This window comes from Halichoerus grypus, chromosome 14 (genome assembly GCF_964656455.1).
Source record: "Halichoerus grypus chromosome 14, mHalGry1.hap1.1, whole genome shotgun sequence".
Lineage (NCBI taxonomy): Eukaryota > Metazoa > Chordata > Mammalia > Carnivora > Phocidae > Halichoerus > Halichoerus grypus.
In genome coordinates, this window is record NC_135725.1 from 22,189,285 (window position 1) to 22,212,669 (window position 23,385).

General features: G+C 39.5%; 1 long non-coding RNA gene across 2 annotated transcripts in view; it reads right to left on the reverse strand.

Moving 5' to 3' along the window:
• The window catches only part of LOC144380059 (uncharacterized), a 159,776-nt gene that overhangs the window by 84,529 nt on the left and 51,862 nt on the right, over nt 1-23,385 (reverse strand). For both annotated transcript variants that reach the window (XR_013443808.1, XR_013443809.1), the window contains exon 3: nt 1,827-1,961. This is a non-coding gene — a long non-coding RNA (uncharacterized LOC144380059). The remainder of the gene's footprint in view (nt 1-1,826; nt 1,962-23,385) is intronic.

The window sequence follows — 23,385 nt, forward strand, 5'->3', positions numbered from 1 at the left end:
AACCACAACCAACAAAATGCACCTAGAATCATGATGAATAGTCCTGTAATCCACCAGCTTCCTATTCAATGTAAATTAAGGTACCTCAAGCCTCCCCACTGCTCCAAAATGTCCAAACGTCTTTTCCATCTACCTGCTTTAGTACCAGAAACATTATCATTAGTCCTGACCTTTGGGATGAAGTATTACACCCTGAACTCTATTAAATTTAAAATTATGAAGGCAACACATTAATCTATTGATTACTAAGCAGACATGTGCAACAAAATCCTCTGGTGGAGTTTTTCAAACACATACTGAGCCCTCATCTTCCAGAATATGTGGCTCAGTAGGTGAGGCCAGGGGTAATGGCATGTTGAGACGAAAGCATCCTAGGCCACCATGATGTTCATCCCAGCTTTAGATACACTGAGGTAATCCCTCAGTAAGCATCCAAACACAATAGAATTTTTCTTTTTTAAGGTCCATGAAAGAAGAAGAAAAAGAATAGGTAAGTTTGAGGATGAGATGGCAGTTAGGAAGGAAAAAAGTAGGCCAGAACAGTTTGCTTCAGGGGGGGAAAAAAGGCCCTAGGAATCTAGGGGACAGCATGAAGAAACTGGACCCCAGAATTGAAAGGGACTGGGATAAGTAAATGGAAAAGAAGTTTTGAAACTACTTCCTAATTTGACGTAGTTTAAACAGGACTCCAGTACTGAAATTTCCAGACTTAACTTCTTTATAACTGTGATAAACAGTTGGTGGTTCCTCAAAAAGTTAATCATAAAATTATCAAATGACACAGCAATTCTATTCCTAGACAGACACCCAAAAGAACTGAGAATGGGTGTTCAAATATTTGTACACAAATGTTTATAGCAGCACAATCCACAGTAGCCAAAGGGTAGAAACAACCAAAACACCCATCAACCAATCAATGAATAAATAAATAAATAAATGTGGTATATCCATACAACACAATATCATTCAGTCCTAAAAAGGCAATAATTTGTTATAAAAGCAAAACATGGATGAACATTTTAAACATTTAAACATTTTGCTGAGTGAAAGAAGCTGGATGCAAAAGGCCATATATTATATGATCCCATTTATTTTAAATATCCATTACAGCCAAATCCATAGAGACAGAAATCAGGTATAGTAACTGCAAAGGACTGGGGAGGGAGTTAGGGATACATGGGAATGGGAAGTGATGCCAATGTGTATGGGGTTTCCTTTCGGAGTCATAAAAAAATTCTAGAACTAGACAATGGTCATGGGTGCACAACAGTATAAATGTACTTAATGCCACTGAAATCATGGTATGTATATTTTACCCCAATTTTTATTGAAGAATAACTGACATACCAATGTTGTATTAGTTTCAGGTATACAACATAGTGATTCCATACTTGTATACATTACAAAATGGTCCCCATGATCAGTCTAGTTACCATCTGTCACCATACAAAGTTGTTATAATATTACTGACCATATTACCCATGCTGTACATTACATCCCTGTGTCTTATTTATTTCATGCCTGGAATTTTATACTTCTTAATTCCCTTTATCTATTTCTTTCCTCCTCCTACCCCTCACCCCTTTGGCAACCATCAGTTTGTTTTCTGTATTTACAAGTCTGTTTCTGTCTTGTTTTGTTTGTTTGTTTGTTTTTTAGATACCACATATAAGTGAAATCATATGGTATTTGTCTTTCGCTGTCTGACATTTCACTCAGCATAATAACAAGCCCCCAGGTCCATTTAGAATTTTTAAGTGCTTTATAACTATGCTTTTATTCAAACTCTGCCCCCTCTTTTAAGAACTCTGAAGAAATACACTCACCAGTGAGCCTCCTATGGGCCTGGTGGTACTTCTGCAGCTCATGTCCTTCCTTCTATGTTGAATTCACAGATAGTGCTGAACAGGTATAAACAGGAAACACTGGTCAAATGCAGCATCTCAGGTTAACCCTGTGCCCTGGATAAGGAGATGAGTAAAGGAAAGTGGTAAGAACATTTGAACAGTGTGGGTCCCTAAATGTCACTAGAGTTTACATGACTAAACCTTGCTTACTCCCTGGAAACCTCAGATTGGCAGGCAATGACTGCAGTATGCACCCTGCAATTTAAACTCAACCCAATAGAAAGGAGGATTCCAAAGCAGATGAAATGCCACAGAAAATTTCCCTCTGAGCAGGGACCACCTATATCCTTACAGTGTCCCAGCAAAGACACAAAAGTGCCTATTAACTCCATTATGCCACCTAACTCTGTCTTATTCCACATCTACAATGCAGAAAAGTAAAAAAAAAAAAAAAAAAGAAAGAAAAAAAGAAAAGAAAAGAAAAAGAAGCTATTTTCTGGGGAATTCAGAGAATTCCCTAACTACCTAATTACTGGCCTCCAAAGTATTCAGGAAAAATATGTTTCTCTAAGGGGAATTCATCTTCTGATTATAGAAACAGTCCTTCAATTCATTTCTCTGTGGCTGCTCTCTATGGGTTTAACAGCAGCCAGGTCTTCCATTCATAGTTGAGCACAGCTGATTATCTCTGTTCTCTGTTTAGACAACTTAGATAAGCAGAATGCATTGCCTAAGTAAACATGTGAGTGGACATAAAAGGAAACAAGAATATCTTCAGGTAGAACTCAAGTTCTGTAAATATATTTTAAGAGAGTGTTGAATGGAAGATCATTCAACATGTTTACAAAGATTGTTTTAAGGTGACAAGATTATTGGTGATATATAGCTATTTTTCCTTTCCTTTTTTAATGTATTTATGAATTTGCTGCAATAAATATATATTTGGGGTTTTTTTTGTTATAAAAGAAAAAATATATTATTTTTAGCTTTCTGTTAAGTAAAATACATGAAGAAAAAAGTACATGTATATGGAAGCTCAAGAAAATTGCTATTGTGACTATTCTATTTTCTCATCTCTTCACCTGTCTCCAGCTGGTTTACATCTTTCTGACTATTGCTTTCTCAATAGTAGCTTCTTAACTTTAGACATCTTTCATATCTTTGATAATTACCAGACTTTTTTCTGGAAGATGTTAAGGTCAATATAGTAGTATGTAAGTCTAGAAAATAATAATTAGGAAATGAAACAGAGTCCAATGAAAGAAACCAACAAAATATTCTTTTATAGAACTTTGTGTTGATGTACAATATATAAAGAGAAGAATGCATAAATCAAAAGTATACATATCATTCACAAAATGAACATAAGTGTAACTTCCACCCAAGTAATGAAACTTGATGTTGAACATGTTTGTCAAGTCTATTTGTGCTGTTGACAGTAGTTTCATTTTTATTGTTTTATAAAAGTATCCTATTGTATAAATATACCACAATTTATTTATCTATCCTACTGTTGGTGGATATCTGGGTTGTTTACAGCTTGAGGGTATTATCAGAAAAATGCCACAATGAACATATTTACTTATGTTTTTTAGAAGACCATATTATGTACTTCTGTTAGGTGTATACTTGGGAGTGAATTATTGGGTCATAGGGTTACTGGATGTTCAGCCATAGGAGATATTGCCAAACAGTATTACAAAGTCATTATACCAATCTGCATTCCTACCAGCTCTGTAAGATAAAGTTCTACTTGCTCCACATTCCTACCAACTCTTGGTATTTTCCAACTTTTTAATTTTAGCCCATTCTATCAGGTATCAGTACTACATGTTATACCATTGTGATTTTAATTTACATTTCTGTGATGAAATATAATGAGGCTATGGACCTTTCATATGTGTCCTAGCTATTTGACTATCATCTTTTGTAAAATGCCTGTTCAAGTATTTTGCCTACTCTTCTATTGGGTTGTCTGTATCTTTCCTTATTGATTTGTAGGCATGTGGGTTGTGTTGTTTTTTTTTTTTTAATATATTTCAGATACAAGCTTTTTAACAGGGATATTTACTTCAAATGCATTCTCTCTTCTAGGTGTGTGCTTCTACCAGGGTGGGGAGCAGATCATCTTAATGTATCATGGAAAGAGGTGATTAGAGCTGAAATACAGTCCCTGTGGTGGATGGTCTATTTGCACGTCATTTATTTTTATGATTTGGCCCTTAAGGATCCCAAATGAAAGCCTGAGGTGACTACTGAGACCCTTTCTCCTTGGCAGGCCCTTAATTCCAATTATTTCATCCCAGCCTCATGAAAGTGCTTAAACCTCTGTTCATCTTCTCAGCCTCTCCATTGTTCCTTACAAATCAGCAAATACCTCTAGTGGAAAAGTCATGTGGGAGCATGTCCTCTCTATAAGCCAAGAGGATACAGGGAAAGATATGAGGAAACAGAACAGCAGCAATAGCAATGTGTTGGAGCTTCCATATACATGTACTTTTATTTAACATCAGGCCAAAAATAATATGCTGCTTTTAACTTTATAATAGTATAATTTTATAAGTTATAATCCATTAAAAAGGCTTAGAAATAATCACCATTCCAGTAACAATGAGCATTCTGTCACTCAGCTTGTGATTTCCAAATACCTTTTCCCACCAAAAGGAAGAGCTCATTCTAAGCCTATGGCATGAAATATTCCAGATGAACCTGGAACATTTTGTGAAACTAGAAAGCAAGGAACCTATTGAAGACTATCACAATTGTTAAAAGGGACTAGGAGACAATTTGAAAAGGATTACATAGCCAAAGATGAAATAATCTGAATATTAATATTAATAACCACTGCAATGAATTAAAACACATCATATATGTTTAAATGCATTAGACTGTTATGATGCTAAAATCATTACTCATTGACTACCTTTAGAGAATGCCAGGGAATGAATTCAACATTTTGAAAACTGGCAAACAACAAATAATCAAGAATATATTTGCCTTTCCTATGCTTACTGTACAGAAATATACCAGCTTATAAATTAGGGAGGAATTATAGTGTTAAATTGTCATCAATATGCAGCCCTGGTAAACTAACAAATGGAGAAAATTATCATTAATGGCTCCTCATATCATGAAGAGAGTGATAACCAGATATGTGCCTGCTACTAGAAGTAGATACCATCACCTATAAAGAGAAGACTCCAGATCTAACTTTCAGTTTCTAATAGATATGGGGAAAGACAATCTCATTAAATTATAGTTTGAGGATACAATCTGCAAAATCAAGAATATGGACAACTATAGAGAAAAAATGACCCAGCTTCTCCAGTGAATGGGGGGGGTGGAGAGGAGAGCCTATAAATTACAAGAAAATTAAAAGAGATATCAACCAATTGCAATATACAAATCTTATTTGGATCCTGATTTGAACAACTGTTTAAAAAAAGAATTTTTTTAGACAATCTGGGAAATGTGACCACTGACTAGCTATTTGATGATATAAAGGTATTATTATTACCCTTCCAGGTATGATAATGGTTATGTGATTCTGTTGTCTTAAAAGAGTCCTTACCTTTTAGAGATACATACTAAAATATTATGAATAGAATGATTCAATGTCTTGGATTTGCTTCAAAATGATCCATCTGTGGGTGGAGGTAGATGAAACAGGATTTGCCATGAGTTAAAAATTGATCACGAAAGGCAACAGGAATATGGGTCTTCCTTGTACTATTTCTTCATCCATTTGTGTAAAGATAATAAAAAGTTTAAAATTCTAGAAAATTTATGATTAGTACCTTCTTTCTCTGGGTGAATATTAAGGCTTGGCAAAAATAAACTAATGAGACTACATCAAAATAAAAAGCTTCTGCACAGCAAGGGAAACAATCAACAAAACTAAAAGGCAATCTATGGCATGGGAGAAGATATTGGCAAATGACACACCTGACAAAGGGTTAGTATCCAAAATATACAAAAAGAACTTACAAAACTCAACACCCAAAAACCAATAATCCAACTGAAAAATGGGCAGAAGACATAAATAGACATTTCTCCAAAGAAGACATATGGATAGCCAACAGACACATGAAAAAATGCTCATCATTGCTTATCATCAGGGAAATACAAATCAAAACTATAATGAAATATCACCTCACACCTGTCAGAATGGCTAAAATCAACAACACAAGAGACGACAGGTGTTGGCAAGGATGTGGAGAAAAAGGAACACTCATGCACTGTTGGTGGGAATGCAAACTGGTACAGCCACTCTGGAAAACAGGTTCCTCATAAAGTTCAAAATAGAATTACCATATGATCCAGGAATTGCACTACTGGGTATTTACCCAAAGAATGCAAGAACACTTGTTCAAAGGGATACATGCACCCCCCATGTTTATAGTGGCATTATTTATAACAGCCAAGATATGGAAGCAGTCCAAGTGTCCATCAATTGATGGACGGTAAAGAAAATATACAAGGGAATATTACTCAGTCAGAAAAAAAGAATGAAATCTTGTCATTTGCAGTGACATAGATGGAGCTTGAGAGTATTATGCTAAGCGAAATGTCAGTCAGAGAAAGACACCATATGATTTCACTCTTATGCGGAATTTAAGAAACAAAACAAACAAGCAAAGGGAAAAAAATAAGAGAGAGAGACAAATCAAGAAACAGACTCTAAATTATAGAGAACAAACTGATGGTTACCGGGGGGGGGGGGGGTTGGGGGAATGGGTTAAATAGGTGATGTAAGGAAGTGTTGAATCACTATATTGTACACCTGAAACTAATATAACACTGTATGTTAACTAACTGGAATTAAAATAAAAACTTAAAATATATAGATTGGAAAAAATCACGTGACTATTTCAGAGCTAAACAGAGAGAAACCACAGGGCTAGGAGAAAGGCTGGCCAAGCTAAGTTTGGCAACGCTGGGCAGGTCATCAGAACTTACTTTGCAGCCCATGGCTTTAAAAGGCTGGTTTTCCAGAGTGAGTCCAATATTAATTTTCTGACCAACCTAGGGACAGTTATGTAAAGCTTTTGCCTGTTTCATCTTTCTATCTCTTAATACAAGTACTTCGTGGAATTTCATAACCAAGAGTTGGAAAGCAGAAGAATGTTATTTTAAAGGGCCTTGGCAAAATTTCTCCTAGGAACAGAATTGTCCTTTGTTAAGGAAAATACCTTGATGAGCCATTTAGGTAGAACAATGGTGGTAGTCTAAAAGAGAGTAAAAGAAAGAAATAAATGCCTTTTTATATTTTTCATAAATGAGAAGAATCTGGATGGTGCACAGAGAGGTGAGTGGCTTCAAAACAAAGTGCGGGGGGGGGGGGGGCGTGTAGAATGTACGGACAGTGAGGGAACCGAGCATCCTGGAGTAAAGTTTTTCCCAAGGCAAAAAGACTGCTCATGAAATTTTCAGTACTAACATGGTTTTGGAGCTATTTAGAACAGGGATGGCTAAATTTCAATTTTGAAGTATCTGTTGTGCTATAAGGTGATATGACCACCATAACCCTCCATTGTTGCCAAGCCATAAGTAAAAGTAACTGCCCACACAGCCATATGTGAGTGGTTCTTGGAGGAGAACCAAAGGGAAGGCAGCTGTTCTTTGTGTTGAGTGAATGTGGGCAGAAGGAAGAGAACCACGGAAGAGATGTGTATTCATTAGAACAGGAGCAAAATAAGACTGGGGGCTGTGGATCCTCAGATATGAGGCAGAGGACAATCTTAGGGGAGGAAGTTTGAGCCAGTTCATTTGACTATTAAAAGAATATCCAAGAAGCTAACATGGGAGGACAGTTAGAAAGCAATTTAGGCTACCATATTCTGTAATCCTACACTATGAATTCTGGGAAAAACCCTAGAGATCTCCCAGAATAGCAGTTTTGAACTTGATCCACAAAACACCTGGTTTCTCAAAGGTGGCTCAGGGGCTTTTTCAGAGGGGACATGGATTTGGGTCCCTAATCCTTGCTTCAACCAGAAAAGTTTAATCTATATTATATATTAGGATTCCATATCAGATGTTACTTTTAAAAAATACTTTTGCTGCTAAAAAGAAGGCAGCACTGGTATCATCTAATCACCCCCCTATGTTAAAAAAAGGCAGAGGAGTTGAAAAATGCTGAGAAACTTGCCCACGATCACATATCAGAACAGATGTTAGAACCCAATTCTTATGATCCCCTTGACTGAGAGGCTATCAAAGGTGCCAGTGGAAAAATGGATATATACTCAAGGCAGAATGGCCTCTGCAGTTTTATGGCTTCTCAGCAATTACACAAAAGTCACCGTAGGCCAGATATCAGGAGTCTCTACCAGGTGGTAGAGAGGGGCTTGCAGGTTAAGGAGACTTTGCCCTCTCTCTGCCTGCTGCAAATACCCATCATAATTAAGTTTCAAGGCCCTGCAGAAAGCCTGAGGTTTAGGAAGAAGCCCCAAATTCAGCTATCCACCTCTGTTGCTCCCACTCCATGAGACAGTCTGAGCTGCCTTCTCCTGCATTCTGTTTTTTTTTTCCTTCCCCTTTTGTTGATATATAATTGACATACAATGCTGTGTAAGTTTAACATCTACAGCAAAATTACTTGACCCTAATGTGCTTCTTTTTTTTAAAGATTTATTTATTTATTTGAGCGAGGTGGGGCAGAGGGAGAGGGAGAGAAGCAAGCTCCCCACTGAGCATGGAGCCAGATGTGGGGCTGGATCCCAGGACCCTGAGGTCATGACCTGAGCAAAAATCAAGAGTGAGATGCTTAACCAACTGAGACATCCAGGCACCCCAACCCTAATGTATTTTTAACAGTCAGCCACCATTTCTCCATCAAATTCTATCTTCAAAGCCAAAAATTAAATTTCGTAAAGTCTCAGGCATAATGGAAAGAAGACTAGGTTAAGAACCAAAAAAAAAAACAAAAAAACTCTGGGTCAACAAGATAATTCTATGGCCAGAAGTAGATTAATTAACTCTTCATCTGTAAAATGGTTCTAATAATATTTACCTCATAGGGATATTACATAAGGAGCAAATGAAGTAAGCCACTTAAAACATCCATCCCAGGATATGTTAGTCATTCAATAAATATTAGTTGTTGTTGTTTCTTCACATTGTAATTCAACCTCACAAAGAAGCCCTACATATTTGCTTGGCATTCTACCACTGGTACTCAGCAAAGGCAAGGAAGCCAGCAGCAGTCAGAAAGGCCGTAAATATGTATTCTTCTTTTTTTTTTTTTTTTTTGAGAGAGAGAGAGGGGGAGGGGGAGGGGAGGGGGAGAGGGAAAGAGAGAATCTTAAGCAGACTCCACGCTCAGCACGGAGCCTGACTCGGGGCTGGATCTCACGACCCTGAGATCATGATCTGAGCCAAAACCAAGAGTCGGACACAACCGACTGAGCCACCCAGGCGCCCTATGTGAAGATGTATTTCTTATCTGTGACTGAATTCTGAATGTTCTTCCTGAGATACTGATGTATCCAGAGTAAAAGGCAAAGTTGTTTCTCTCCAGAACATATGATCTGAAAAAAATGGTAGAGCTGTTTTGTGGTCACGGTTGACTGTCTGCCCAGGCCAGCCTTCCTGTGATGGCTGGGGAAACACTGGCATCTCAGAAAATATTTCATTCTGTTGGTTGAAGCTTGTAAAGAGGACCAGCCACATCACAAGTCCTCAAGCAGGTGAATATAGCCAACTCTAAAGAAAACTCAGCTCTCTCTCTTCACACAAGATATGTTAGAACAGTAGGTTCTGAGCTTCCTATGGCAGCAGCAACTCCATCCTCTTATCCTTCCCCTTCCCCAAGCCCCCTTACAGCATTCTTCCTCAATTGCACATACTCAACTAGTTTATTTATATAATTCAAAGAACAGCTATAAATCCCTCACAGTGGAACAACTGCTCCATTTCCCTTGCGATGAAGGCCCACTTGCCCAACTGCTAATCTGTAGCCATTCTGTTGCCTTACACATAGTCCCCTGACCTGCCCTCCAATGACCACCGTCCTTTCTAATCACAAACTCATTGCTCTGAATAAACCAAAGGTATGATTTTAATAGTTCTTCTAGAGTTTAACCTAATTTGCAACCCCCAAGGCAGCCTCAATTCATAAGCACAAGCTCAGGGAAAAAAATTTGCACAAAAGCTGATACACACTTGTATCAATCAGCAATTGTCACAATAATGGTAAGTAACAAACCAACCTAGTACTTAACAACCATACCACAAGGCTCTGCTTCAGGCTGTAAGCCAGTTGGGACAACTCTATTTCACAAGTGCTCATCCTGGTCCCTGACTAAAGAGGCAGCAGCCCTTATCATGGGAAGAGGTCAGAGTTCTCCCAGAGATTCGTGTGGACACACAAAGCATCTAAAGGCCTAGGAACAAAGCCCACACACTGTCATTTCCTACTACATTCCATTAACCAAACTCACAATACCAAGTCCACATCAGTAGGGTCAGGAAGTATACTCTTCCTATGGAGGTAGTGGGGAGTAAGTGAACATTTGCTTAACAGTGATCTAATCCACAACACCAATGCACATGTCAGCTATCTGTTCCCTATACATCAACAATTCCCAATATTGATGTCTTCCTTGCCCAGAATTGGAAGTTAGGTAACGTGATACTTCTATAAATAGAGAAGTTATCCACCACAACTACAACACCATTGCCTATTCATCATTAGTTAAGAGATACGGACTAAGACTTTCTGCTAGTTGTGTGAAGCAGTCACTAGAAATAGACGCATGTATAAAAGATGTGTCATTTAAACACACACACACACTCACAAACCACAGACATTTTTGCAAATTCGCCAGTACCATGGGGGAACCTCCAGCTTGTGATCTGGCCTTTTATGTGGAGTTTCACTTGAGTATTTGCTTTGGAATTTGATAAACACAGCTATTCACAGGGCTATCACCACATGGTACATTTGCTACCACAGAAACACAGAACCTCTTCTACAGGAACATCCCATACCCACCCTGTAAGCTGAATTCCTGCCGTTTCCTAAAGTTCCCACAAAACAGCTCTATGCACTCCTACTTAATGGTAATTTGGAACTGGGGTAATGCATTCATCTTGCACACTCTTCTCTTGCCTCCTTCCTCTGTCAGAATTACCTTTATCGTGTTTTATTTTTAAACTTAAAAAAAAAATCAAGAGGTAGGGAAAACATTGGGAATGAGCAGGGATGAATATATGGCTAGGGTTGGTCTTCTGGAACTTCTACTTTTCCTACCAAATTAAAAGAATTAGCAGCAGGTTGAGAATTAGCCTCAGAACTTATTTGCCTATTATTTAATTTTTTGTTGTAATGTTGAAGAAAAACAAACCTTTCTTTCCCCTTCCTATATGCTCAGGATTTAAGCTAAAAGAAATTTAGCAAGAGACCTAGTGGGAAGTTAAACACCAATCTTGAAGTCTCAAAGACAAGAACACACAAAATAGCAGAGTGCCCCGGCTCTGTAGTCAGATACATGAGGGTTTCAATCCAGACTCTGTTGCTTCCTCTGCCACCAGGCAAAATTGCTTAATGCAATGCTGTTTTAGTTACTTACTGCTGTATAACAAACCACCTTAAAACTTAGTGGTTTAAAACAACAACCATCTTACCACAGTCACAATTTTGTGGCCCTAGAAAGTATACAGTAGGGATGGATTGTCTCTGCTCCACAATGTCTGTGGCCTCAGACTAAGTAGCACGGGGGCTGGGAATGGCTGAGATGACCCAATTCTGGACATATGTTGAGGTCTAGATTCTGGTTAGTTAATCTTTTTGGTTCTTTTCCAAAGAGTATCTAATAGGGCTGGAATGTCCAAGATAATTCCTGGGTTAAGACAGCTAGAAGAGCTGGTTAGTGCTGGCCAAGCCTCTCCTCTCTCAATCTCTTTCTCTTTCTTCCCCCCCCCAACCCCTCCCTCCCTCTCTTCCTATATAGCCTCTCCACATGGCTACCTTGGGCTTATTAAAAGCAAGACAGTCTCAGGATACTTGAATTCCTTACATGGCAGCTGGAGCAAAAGCAAAAGCTATCAGGTGTCTTCAAGGTTAGACCCAGAGCATTCAAAGCCACTTCTGCTACATGTTATTGATCAAGCCAGTCTCAAGGGTCAATGCAGATTGAAGCAAAGGGAGAAAAATACCCAGCCTCTCAATGGAAGGGTGGCAAAGAATTTGCAGCCATTTTTAATCCACCACAGATGCAGTTTCCTCATCTGTGAAATAAGAGCAACAAATCCTATTTCATATGACTGTTTTGAAGATTAGATAAAATGCTTGTAAAATATTTGACATTTACATGGCATTTTATTATTTTTTTAATTTTTATTTATTTAATTGACAGAGAGAGAGAGAGAGACAGCGAGAGAGGTAACACAAGCAGGGGGAGTGGGAGAGGGAGAAGCAGGCTTCCCGCCGAGCAGGGAGCCTGATGCGGGGCTCGATCCCAGGACCCCAGGATCATGACCTGAGCCGAAGGCAGTCGCTTAACCAACTGAGCCACGCAGGTGCCCCTTATACGGCATTTTAAATGGTAGCCTTCATTACTGAGACTGAACAAGAGAACATGTAAAATTCCCATGATCAGCTCTTAGTCTTACTGATATGAAAGGAATAACAGAATAAAACTTTCCAGAGATATCAACATATGACTGACAGATATAATTCAAAATAGAATATAATATAAATAAATGTTCCTATTCTATGGTTCCCTATTGATTTATTCCTGTTATTATTAGCCTTGTATTGTTTTCATGGCATGGATAAATCTAGTATCCATTCCTTATGGTAGAACAAGCCACCATTATGGTGGAACTGTACTACAATCTGTGGGGGGATGAGGAATGCCCTAGTGGTAGGAGAAGATGCTTAGAAAGAAAGTTCTATTGTTGGAAATGGCCTGTGTATGCCATACTTTCTTCTAAAGACATACAATGGACAAAGAGGAGAACTGACCTCCTGCAGAGATAGACTCTTCCCTGAGTGGTAAACAAGGCACTGTAGACCAGAGAACAGTCTTAGGGAAGAGAACTTGAGTTGAAATCCCAGCTCTGAAACTTGCCACATAAGAAAGTTCCTTACCTCTCTGCACCTCTGTTTCTTTAACACAGGGGTTTATGGTATGGAGTATGGCACATGGAGATGCTGAAAGGCCCTTTTTTCAGGACCTGTGTTAATGGTCACAACTACTCGGTGTCCCAGATTTTGTATCCATTCTTCACTTTAAACTTCCTGTTCCCTTAAGGGTATTCATAACAATAGCACACACGACCTTAACTTTGAATTAGAGAATTAACTAACTTATCCTGGAAACAACTTGAGAAATCTGAGCCTCCAGAAGGGAAGGAGCATCTCCAGGGACCCAAGAATCCTGTGAGGAAGCACGGAGCTTTCCTATTGCTACCAAAAACCTGTCCAGAACTACCTCTCCTGAACTGTACATTTGGTCTCCTGCCTCTCCCAGGTGACAGGATGGTCTCATGAGAAGCTGATGTCTACTTCTCCCTCTCCATTGCTTCAAACTATTTCCATCTGGGCTTTATATCCAATAATCCATCAGAACAGCACTCTCTAATGCCACCAATGACACACGTGTCCACAAAACAACAGACGTTTTGTTCCTCATCCCACTTGACCCTGTGCAGCAGTATTTGACACTGTTGATTTCTCCTTCCTTTCTGAAACACTTTTTCCTTGGCTTTAAGTGACACAAAACACGTGTTTTTCCTCATACCAGTTGCTCCATCTGTATCTCTTCACAGGTTTATCCTCCTGTACCTGACAATTAAATTCTGGAGTACCTCAAATCTTGGTCCTGGGTCTTCTCCTCTTTCACTCCACACTCAATGTCTCCTGGTACTCTTATCCTTGACTCTCCCTCAATGGCCTGTTAACTACACAAAAATTGACATCTCTAGTCCAGACCCCTCTGATGGACATTTCCTGCTAGGTGTCTCAGAGGCACTAGAAACCCAAAATGTCCAAAGTTGAATACTTGATCTTCCTCCACAAAGTATGGTCTATAAGTATACTCTTTATCATTTCTCCATTTATAAAACTGCCATCTGTCTAGTTTCTCAAGCCAGAAAACAAAGTCACCCTTGATAGACTTCGTTCCCTCTTTGCTATCTTATCAATTTTATCTCCCATTTTTTAGTCTGTCAACTTCTCTCTATCTCTGTCAACCTCTCACTGAGCCTAAATAAACTAGTAGTTTATACCTCAATCAGTATCTTTTAAACTGATAATAATAAACAAATAAATAATAAATGTAGTAGATGGTAACCAGTACTCTTTTTAATGAAATAGGCTATTCTCACTAAAACAGAAAAGAAAAGAGAGTACACCACTCATAAAGAGGGTTAAGTCTTCTCTTGACATAACTTTGTGCGTGTGGAGGGGGGGGCGGTATATACCAGGTCATGAGATAACATGTATTAAGAAATGTATTAAGAAATTAACAAAGAATCACCTGCAAAAAATGTCTGACAGCCTGACACAATCCATTCTGGCCCTCCTATAAAATATTCTCTAAAAGGCAACCAGAGTGACTCTTCCAACACATAGATCTGATGTCACTTACCACAGTGTCTCCCACTAACAACCACCAAGGAAGGCCACCTTTCTAGCCACAACCCAATCTGGAACATATTCACCCTCTTTTTCTGTGCTCCTTCTGATTTCCATATTCCCTCCTGTCATAGGAAAATTTCATAGGCTGTTCCCTTTGTCTGTTTCCCCTGCTTAACTGCCTAGTTAGCGCCTACTACGTATCTTGTTTTATACACTAGAACACATTTGTACTTTTACTTGTTTTATGAAATTTGGTTAATGTCTGTCTTCTCCACCAAACTTAAAGGTCAGTGAGGTCAAGGACTATATTTTTATCCATCATTATATCAGTAGCGCCTATCTCATTCCTTGGCACTAATAGGTGTTTTGGTTATATTAGTTAGATCAATCTGAATGTGAATCCCCGGTCTGACACTTATTAGTTATGGAAGCTCAAGGTATTATCCTCACTGAGCTTCAGTTTCCAATCTGTAAAATAAGAGTGACAACACCTCTCTGGGTTACGGGGACCAATATGTCTAAAGTACCCTGCATTTAATAACACTTAAATTATTTTTTGACGAATGAACATATGATGGAATCTCCCAAAGGATCCAGTTTCCCTGGTACTAAGATAACAGTCTCAATTTTCTTCAGCTTCAACCTCTAATTTTAACCTATCTCCTCAACTTTTGCCGGTTAGGGTGAGTTTTTTCAGTGTTTCTTTTAAGTAGGGCAGCCAAATCCAAGCAAACCCATTTGCTTGGCTAGCCCATTAGCCCAAACATCTACTGACTTCATAACCACCATCACAGAGTTTAACACTGATTTGGTCTTTACTTATATCATTTTTCTTCCTCAGACCATGTGCCCTGGAGAGCAAGTCCATAGACTCCATTTTGTACATATTTTACAATTTTCCCAGCAGGGGGATGAAAGGCAGCCTGGTATTTTAGAAAAGGCACAAGGTATGGATTGAAACGACCCCTTCCTTTTACCACTTGTTAGCTGGGTGACCCTCGGCCAATCCCTTAAATCTCTCTAAGCCAGTGATTCCCAAACACAGCTGAACACTGGAATCGCCTGCCATTTTTGTTAATATTTTTTTAAAATACTAATGCTGGCTTCTACCCCCAGGCATTCTGATGTAATAGGTAATGGTTGTTGCCTTAGCACTGGGATTTTTGAAAGCCCTCCAAGGGACTCTACAGCTAAGTTTGGAAGCCATTGTTCCAAACAACAAATTCCCTTGTCTATAAAACACTGGTGAAAATACTCCCAGTTATAAAAAGTTAATGAAATACTTGGGGGGGAAAAAAGAAATCCTCGAAAAAGATCACAAATGATACAGGGTCTGGCACACTGTACATGATCAGACAATAGCAGTCACCACTGTTAGCTGGTGGTGGTGGAAGTAGTGTACATAGTCGTGAGGGATCAGATAATAAAGATGCACAAGGACTCTCACCAGCCTAGCTAGCTATGTAGCACATTGAGATTCCTTTAAATGTCAGCCTGATTTCTATTTCTATACATCTGGAACTTTTCTGGACTTGTAGAAAGCACCTTACTGCAGAATCATCTTTAATTTGGATTTACCTGCAAGTGACATGGACACCTACCTTTTTCACGTCATGTAGCAAAGGTACAACACATCCTATGAGTCTAATAACTAACCAAGAAAACTTTTGCAGAGGCTTCAAATTTTACAGGGCTAACTTAAACACGTGAGGATAAAATTCTGATATCAAGTTGCATCTGAGCCTTGGAAACTATTTTGGGTCAGCTACACAGCAGAAGTTTGGGCCTGGCAGAAAGCCGTAAAACTGAGCCAAAAATAAACCAAGGACCATTATAAAAATGTTGTAAGTGCCAAATGCATGAGATGTTAAAATTACAACATAATGGAGTAAAAATTTATAAAAGAGGCTTTCCAATGGTGGCACTAAGTGTTCCAACCCAGAGGAAGAAGGTTCAGGGGGAAAAGTCTAGAGAGTGAACCTATCCTTGGAAATTAGCCTTTCAGACAGCTATGAATGCCCCCATCCAAGGCTATTTACAATTTATTACCCACCAGGAATCAAGAGCATTGATTTTCCCCCTATTGGAGAACACAGGCTGGATTGCCAGAATACAGGGAAGAGTTTTCATAAAAATTAATTGGGCCACTCAGCTTTTCACTGTATTCAGCAAATGCTGCTCCATTTGCCCTTCTCCTGGCCTGGACATGCTCTTCCTGCTCTTCTCTCAATATCCAGCCATTCCACAATGCACTCAGGTGCATCTATTCGTTATTTATGGTCTTATTTTCCTGAGCTCCAGAAAAGGCAGTCCTGTGGTAGAGGCTTTCAGGAAGGACGACAGCAAGCTCTGGGCTTCTCCCTCCTAGCTCTGCCCCGCCTGCCAGTCTCTCTCTGCCCAGTCCATTCCCACCCTCCTTTTCCTCAATTAGGAACTGCTACCAATTGCACATGGACAGATTTATGCATGGCTGGGGACCAGCTAGTCTCCCACTGATTGTCTAAAAGAAGAGTATGTTCTGTGTCAAAAATCCTTTGCATGGAGTCCAACTGTTTTCTTGGAAATAGCTTCTTTGACCCAGGCCCATAGTTTTTTTTAGGTTTGAATTTTATGGGCCTGATGCACAGTCTGTCAACATTTTCTCTGTGAGACTTATTCAGGGTACAGCATATTTCTGAAGTGTACAAAGGTTTGGGGATATTTCTATCATCCAGTGCCAAGAGAATGTCCTGGAAAAGAAAAGAGTGGGAAAGGCAGAGAAGCAGGCTTAATGACCACTTACTAAGGGATTTTTGAACACCAAGGCAGAAAGGATACTCTATCAACATTTTTGAAGTACTTGATATTAAAATAGCAGATTCAATTATGCTAACCTCTACAGTGAGGCCACTAGGACTACTAAGATCCAGAGAACGGCTTAATTGGCCCAGAGCCGTGCATTTCTTACCATATGGCCCTTGTCTGGGAAGATCAAATGGAGAAAGGGTCACCAATACCTCTGTGCATCAGACCACAACCTCAATTCTCCCTAAAGATTTGCCCTTCTCACATATGTTATGATATATCTTTGCATAAGCTAACAATAGGGCAGGCAGGAGGCTTCAGATGGATAAGGGTTATTTTAATCTATTCACACAACCGGGAATGCAGAGTCTCGATGCTCATGTGATACCCCCTTATGCAGAAATTCAAATAAAGTGATTTGCTCGCTGAAAATGGCAAGTTGATGATTACATATAAGAAATAAAATATGGGGGGGCGGAGCAAGATGGCAGAGGAGTAGGAGACCTGGATTTCATCTGGTCTCAGGAATTCAGCTGGATAGGGATCAAACCATTCTGAACACCTACAAACTCAACAGGAGATCGAAGAAAAGAATAGCAACAACTCTCTGAACAGAAAAGCGACCACTTTCAGGAAGGTAGGACGTGCGGAGAAGTGAATCCAAGGTGATATTGGGGAGGATAGACGGCAGGGGAGGGGGCCTCTGTGGGCCGCTTCTGGCAAGAGATAGAGACGCAGAGCACAAAATCGGAACTTTTAGAAGTCGGCTCCGCTGAGGGACGTCGCGCCAGTGGCTAAGTGGGGGGTGGAACCCTCGTGGGACAGTGTGGTCTCAGGACCCTCGGGGTCACAGAAAGACCGAGGGTGCCTGAGTGCGGCAGAGCTCCCAGGTATCGGAGCGGGGAAGCCGGCTGCAGAGACGGAGCCGAGACGCGGGCTCTCAGCTCAGGGTTGCCATAAACTGTGATCCGCGGCACAGCCAGGCCACTGCTCCTCCAGCAGGGACCCAACAAACGGCAGATCCGGGGAGACTCCCCTTCCTCCCCCCGGAGGAGCGGTGCGGGAGCGCACTGCAGGGATCTGCTGGGTTTGGAGACTCTGCACGGGGTCGGGTGCCAGGGATAGAAACGCTCGGTCACAGGCCGGGTGAGCACGGAGTGCGACGGGAGACGGGGAGATGGGAGTGATTGACTGCTTTTCTCTGGGGGTGCACTGAGGAGCGGGGCCCTGAGATCTCGGCTCCTCTGGGTCAGAGATTGGGAGGCCGCCATTTTCACTCTCAGCCTCCAAAGCTGTACGGAAAGCTTGAAGGGAACAAAAGCTCCCGAGAGCAAACCTGAGCAGATTACTTAGCCCGGACCGGGCAAGGGCGGGGCAATTGGGCCTCCGGCAAAGACATTTGGGAACCACGGCAACAGACCCCTCCCCCAGAAGATCAGCAAGAACAGCCAGCCAAGACCAAGTTTACCCATTAGTGAGAACGGCAGAACTCCAGCGCTAGGGGAATACTGCACATAGAATCCATGGCTTTTTTACCATGATTCTTTAGTCTTTCAAAGTTAATTTTTTTTTAACCTTTTTTTTTTTTTTTGAATTTTTCTTTTTCCCTTTTTCAACCAACATCTTATCAATCCCTTTTTTAAAAAATATTTTTATTTTTCATTTTTAGAGTCATATTCTACCCCTTCATAGTAGTTACCCTTATTTTTGGCATATATATATATATATATATATATATATATAAGTTGTTCGCTCTTTAAAATTTTGAGATAGTTTCTTCTAACAGATCAAAATATACCCTAAATCTCTAGTGTATGGTTTTGTTCTACTCTCCTACCTGATCACATTCTCTCCCTTTTTTTTCTTCTTTTTTAAATCCTCTTTTCTTTTTTCAAACAACTTCTTATCAATTCCTTTTATAAAATTTTTTATAATTTTCATCTTTACAGTCATATTCCATCCCTTCATCATATCAACCCTTATTTTTGTACATATATATGTTTTTCTTTCTTTAAAATTTTGGGAGGCACTTTTTTCTAACAGACCAAAATACACCCAAAATCTAATGTGTGGCACTGATCTATGCACCAGCCTGATCATATTTGATCATATTCTGTTTTGTTTTGTGCTGTTTTTGTTTGTTTTTTTTTCTTTTTTTTTTTTTTCTTTTCTTTTCATTTTTCTTTCTTTCCCTTTCTTTTCTCCCAGCCTCAGGTCTTTACTGATTTGTTTAGAGTATATTTTCTGGGGACGTTGTTACCCTGTTAGCATTTTGTTCTCTCATTCATCTATTCTCCTCTGGACAAAATGACAAGATGGAAAAAATCACCTCAACAAAAAGAACAAGAGGTAGTACCGACTGTCAGGGACCTACTCAATACGGACATTAGTACGATGTCGGATCTAGAGGTCAGAATCATCACTTTAAAGATACTAGCTGGGCTTGAAAAAAGCATGGAAGTTATTAGAGAAACCCTTTCTGGAGAAGTAAAAGAACTAAAATCTAACCAAGTCGAAATCAAAAAGGCTATTAATGAGGTGCAATAAAAAATAGGGGCGCTAACTGCTAGGATAAATGAGGCAGAAGAAAGAATCAGTGATACAGAAGACCAAATGATGGAAAATAAAGAAGCTGAGAAAAAGAGAGATAAACAACTACTGGATCATGAGGGCAGAATTCGAGAGATAAGCGATACCATAAGACGAAACAACATTAGAATAATTGGGATCCCAGAAGAAGAAGAAAGAGAGAGGGGGGCAGAAGGTATAATGGAGCAAATTATAGCAGAGAACTTCCCTAATTTGGGGAAGGAAACAGGCATCAAAATCCAGGAGGCACAGAGAACCCCTCTCAAAATCAATAAAAATAGGTCAACACCCCGACATCTAATAGTAAAACTTATGAGTCTCAGAGACAAAGAGAAAATCCTGAAAGCAGTTCGGGAGAAGAGATATGTAACCTACAATGGTAGAAACATTAGATTGGCAACAGACCTATCCACAGAGACCTGGCAGGCCAGAAAGGACTGGCAGGATATATTCAGAGCATTAAATGAGAAAAATATGCAGCCAAGAATACTATATCCAGCTAGGCTGTCATTGAAAATAGAAGGAGAGATAAAAAGCTTCCAGGACAAACAAAAACTAAAGGAATTTGCAAACACGAAACCAGCCCTACAAGAAATCTTGAAAGGGGTCCTCTAAGCAAAGAGAGAGCCTAAAAGCAACATAGACCAGAAAGAAACACAGACAATATACAGTAACAGTCACCTTACAGGCAATACAATGGCACTAAATTCCTATCTTTCAATAGTTACCCTGAATGTAAATGGGCTAAATGCCCCAATCAAAAGACACAGGCTATCAGATTGGATTAAAAAACAAGACCCATCGATATGCTGTCTGCAAGAGACTCATTTTAGACCCAAAGACACCCCCAGATTGGAAGTGAGGGGGTGGAAAACCATTTACCATGCTAATGGACACCAAAAGAGAGCTGGGGTGGCAATCCTTATATCAGACAAATTAGATTTTAAACCAAAGACTGTAATAAGAGATGAGGAAGAACACTATATCCTACTTAAAGCGTCTATCGAACAAGAAGATCTAACAACTGTAAATATCTATGCCCCTAACATGGGAGCAGCCAATTATACAAGGCAATTAATAACAAAAGCAAAGAAACACATCGACAACAATACAATAATAGTGGGGGACTTTAACACCCCCCTCACTAAAATGGACAGATCATCTAAGCAAAAGATCAACAAGGAAATAAAGACTTTAAATGACACACTGGACCAAATGGACTTCACAGACAGATTCAGAACATTCCATCCCAAAGCAACGGAATACACATTCTTCTCTAGTGCCCATGGAACATTCTCCAGAATCGATCACATCCTAGGTCATAAATCAGGTCTCAACCGGTACCAAAAGATTGGGATCATTCCCTGCTTATTTTGAGACCACAATGCTTTGAAACTAGAACTCAATCACAAGAGGAAAGTCGGAAAGAACTCAAATACATGGAGGCTAAAGAGCATCCTACTAAAGAATGAATGGGTCAACCAGGAAATTAAAGAAGAATTAAAAAAATTCATGGAAACCAATGAAAATGAAAACACGACTATTCAAAATCTTTGGGATGCAGCAAAGGCAGTCCTAAGAGGAAAGTATATAGCAATACAAGCCTTTCTCAAGAAACAAGAAAGGTCTCAAGTACACAACCTAACCCTACACCTAAAGGAGCTGGAGAAAGAACAGCAAATAAAGCCTAAACCCAGCAGGAGAAGAGAAATAATAAAGATCAGAGCAGAAATCAATGAAATAGAAACCAAAAGAACAGTAGAACAGATCAACAAAACTAGGAGCTGGTTCTTTGAAAGAATTAAGAAGATTGATAAACCCCTGGCCAGACTTATCAAAAAGAAAAGAGAAATGACCCAAATCAACAAAATCATGAATGAAAGAGGAGAAACCACAACCAACACCTAAGAAACACAAACAATTATAAGAACATATTATGAGCAACTCTATGCCAGCAAATTAGATAACCTGGAAGAAATGGATGCATCCCTAGAGATGTATCAACAACCAAAACTGAAACAGGAAGAAATAGAAAACCTGAATAGACCTATAACCACTAAGGAAATTGAAGCAGTCATCAAAAATCTCCCAAAACACAAAAGCCCAGGGCCTGATGGCTTCCCAGGGGAATTCTACCAAACATTTAAAAAAGAATTAATACCTATTCTTCTGAAACTGTTCCAAAAAACAGAACTGGAAGGAAAACTTGCAAACTCGTTTTATGAGGCCACCATTACCTTGATCCCAAAACCAGAGAAAGACCCCATCAAAAAGGAGAATTACAGACCAATATCCTTGATTAACATGGATGCAAAAATTCTCACCAAAATACTAGCCAATAAGATCCAACAGTACATTAAAAGGATTATTCACCACGACCAAGTGGGATTTATCCCTGGGCTGCAAGGTTGGTTCAACATCCACAAATCAATCAATGTGATACAATACATTAACAAAAGAAAGAACAAGATTAATATGATCCTCTCAATAGATACAGAAAAAGCATTTGACAAAGTACAGCATCCTTTCTTGATCAAAACTCTTCAGAGTATAGGCATAGAGGGTACATACCTCAATATCATAAAAGCCATCTATGAAAAACCCACAACGAATATCATTCTCAATGGGGAAAAAGTGAGCGCTTTCCCACTATGGTCAGGAACGTGGCAGGGATGTCCACTATCACCACTGCTATTCAACATAGTACTACAAGTCCTAGCCACAGCAATCAGACAACAAAAAGAAATAAAAAGCATCCAAATCGGCAAAGAAGAAGTCAAACTCTCACTCTTTGCAGATGATATGATACTTTATGTGGAAAACCCCAAAGACTCCACCCCAAAACTGCTAGAACTCATACAGGAATTCAGTAAAGTGGCAGGATATAAAATCAATGCACAGAAATCTGTTGCATTCCTATACAGCAACAACAAGACAGAAGAAAGAGAAATTCAGGAGTCGATCCCATTTACAATTGCACCCAAAACCATAAGATACCTAGGAATAAATCTAACCAAAGAGGCAAAGGATCTGTACTCAGAAAACTATAGAATACTCCTGAAAGAAATTGAGGAAGACACAAAGAAATGGAAAAACGTTCCATGCTCATGGATTGGAAGAACAAATATTGTGAAGATGTCAATGCTACCTAGAGCAATCTACACATTCAATGCAATCCCCATCAAAATACCATCCACTTTTTTCAAAGAAATGGAACAAATCATCCTAAAATTTGTATGGAACCAGAAAAGACCCCGAATAGCCAGAGGAATGTTGAAAAAGAAAAGCAAAGCTGGTGGCATCACAATTCCGGACTTCCAGCTCTATTACAAAACTGTCATCATCAAGACAGTATGGTACTGGCACAAAAACAGACACATAGATCAACGGAACAGAAGAGAGAGCCCAGAAATGGACCCTCAACTCTATGGTCAACTAATCTTTGACAAAGCAGGAAAGAATGTCCAATGGAAAAAAGACAGTCTCTTCAACAAATGGTGTTGGGAAAATTGGACAGCCACATGCACAGGAATGAAACTGGACCATTTCCTTACACCGCACACAAAAATAGACTCA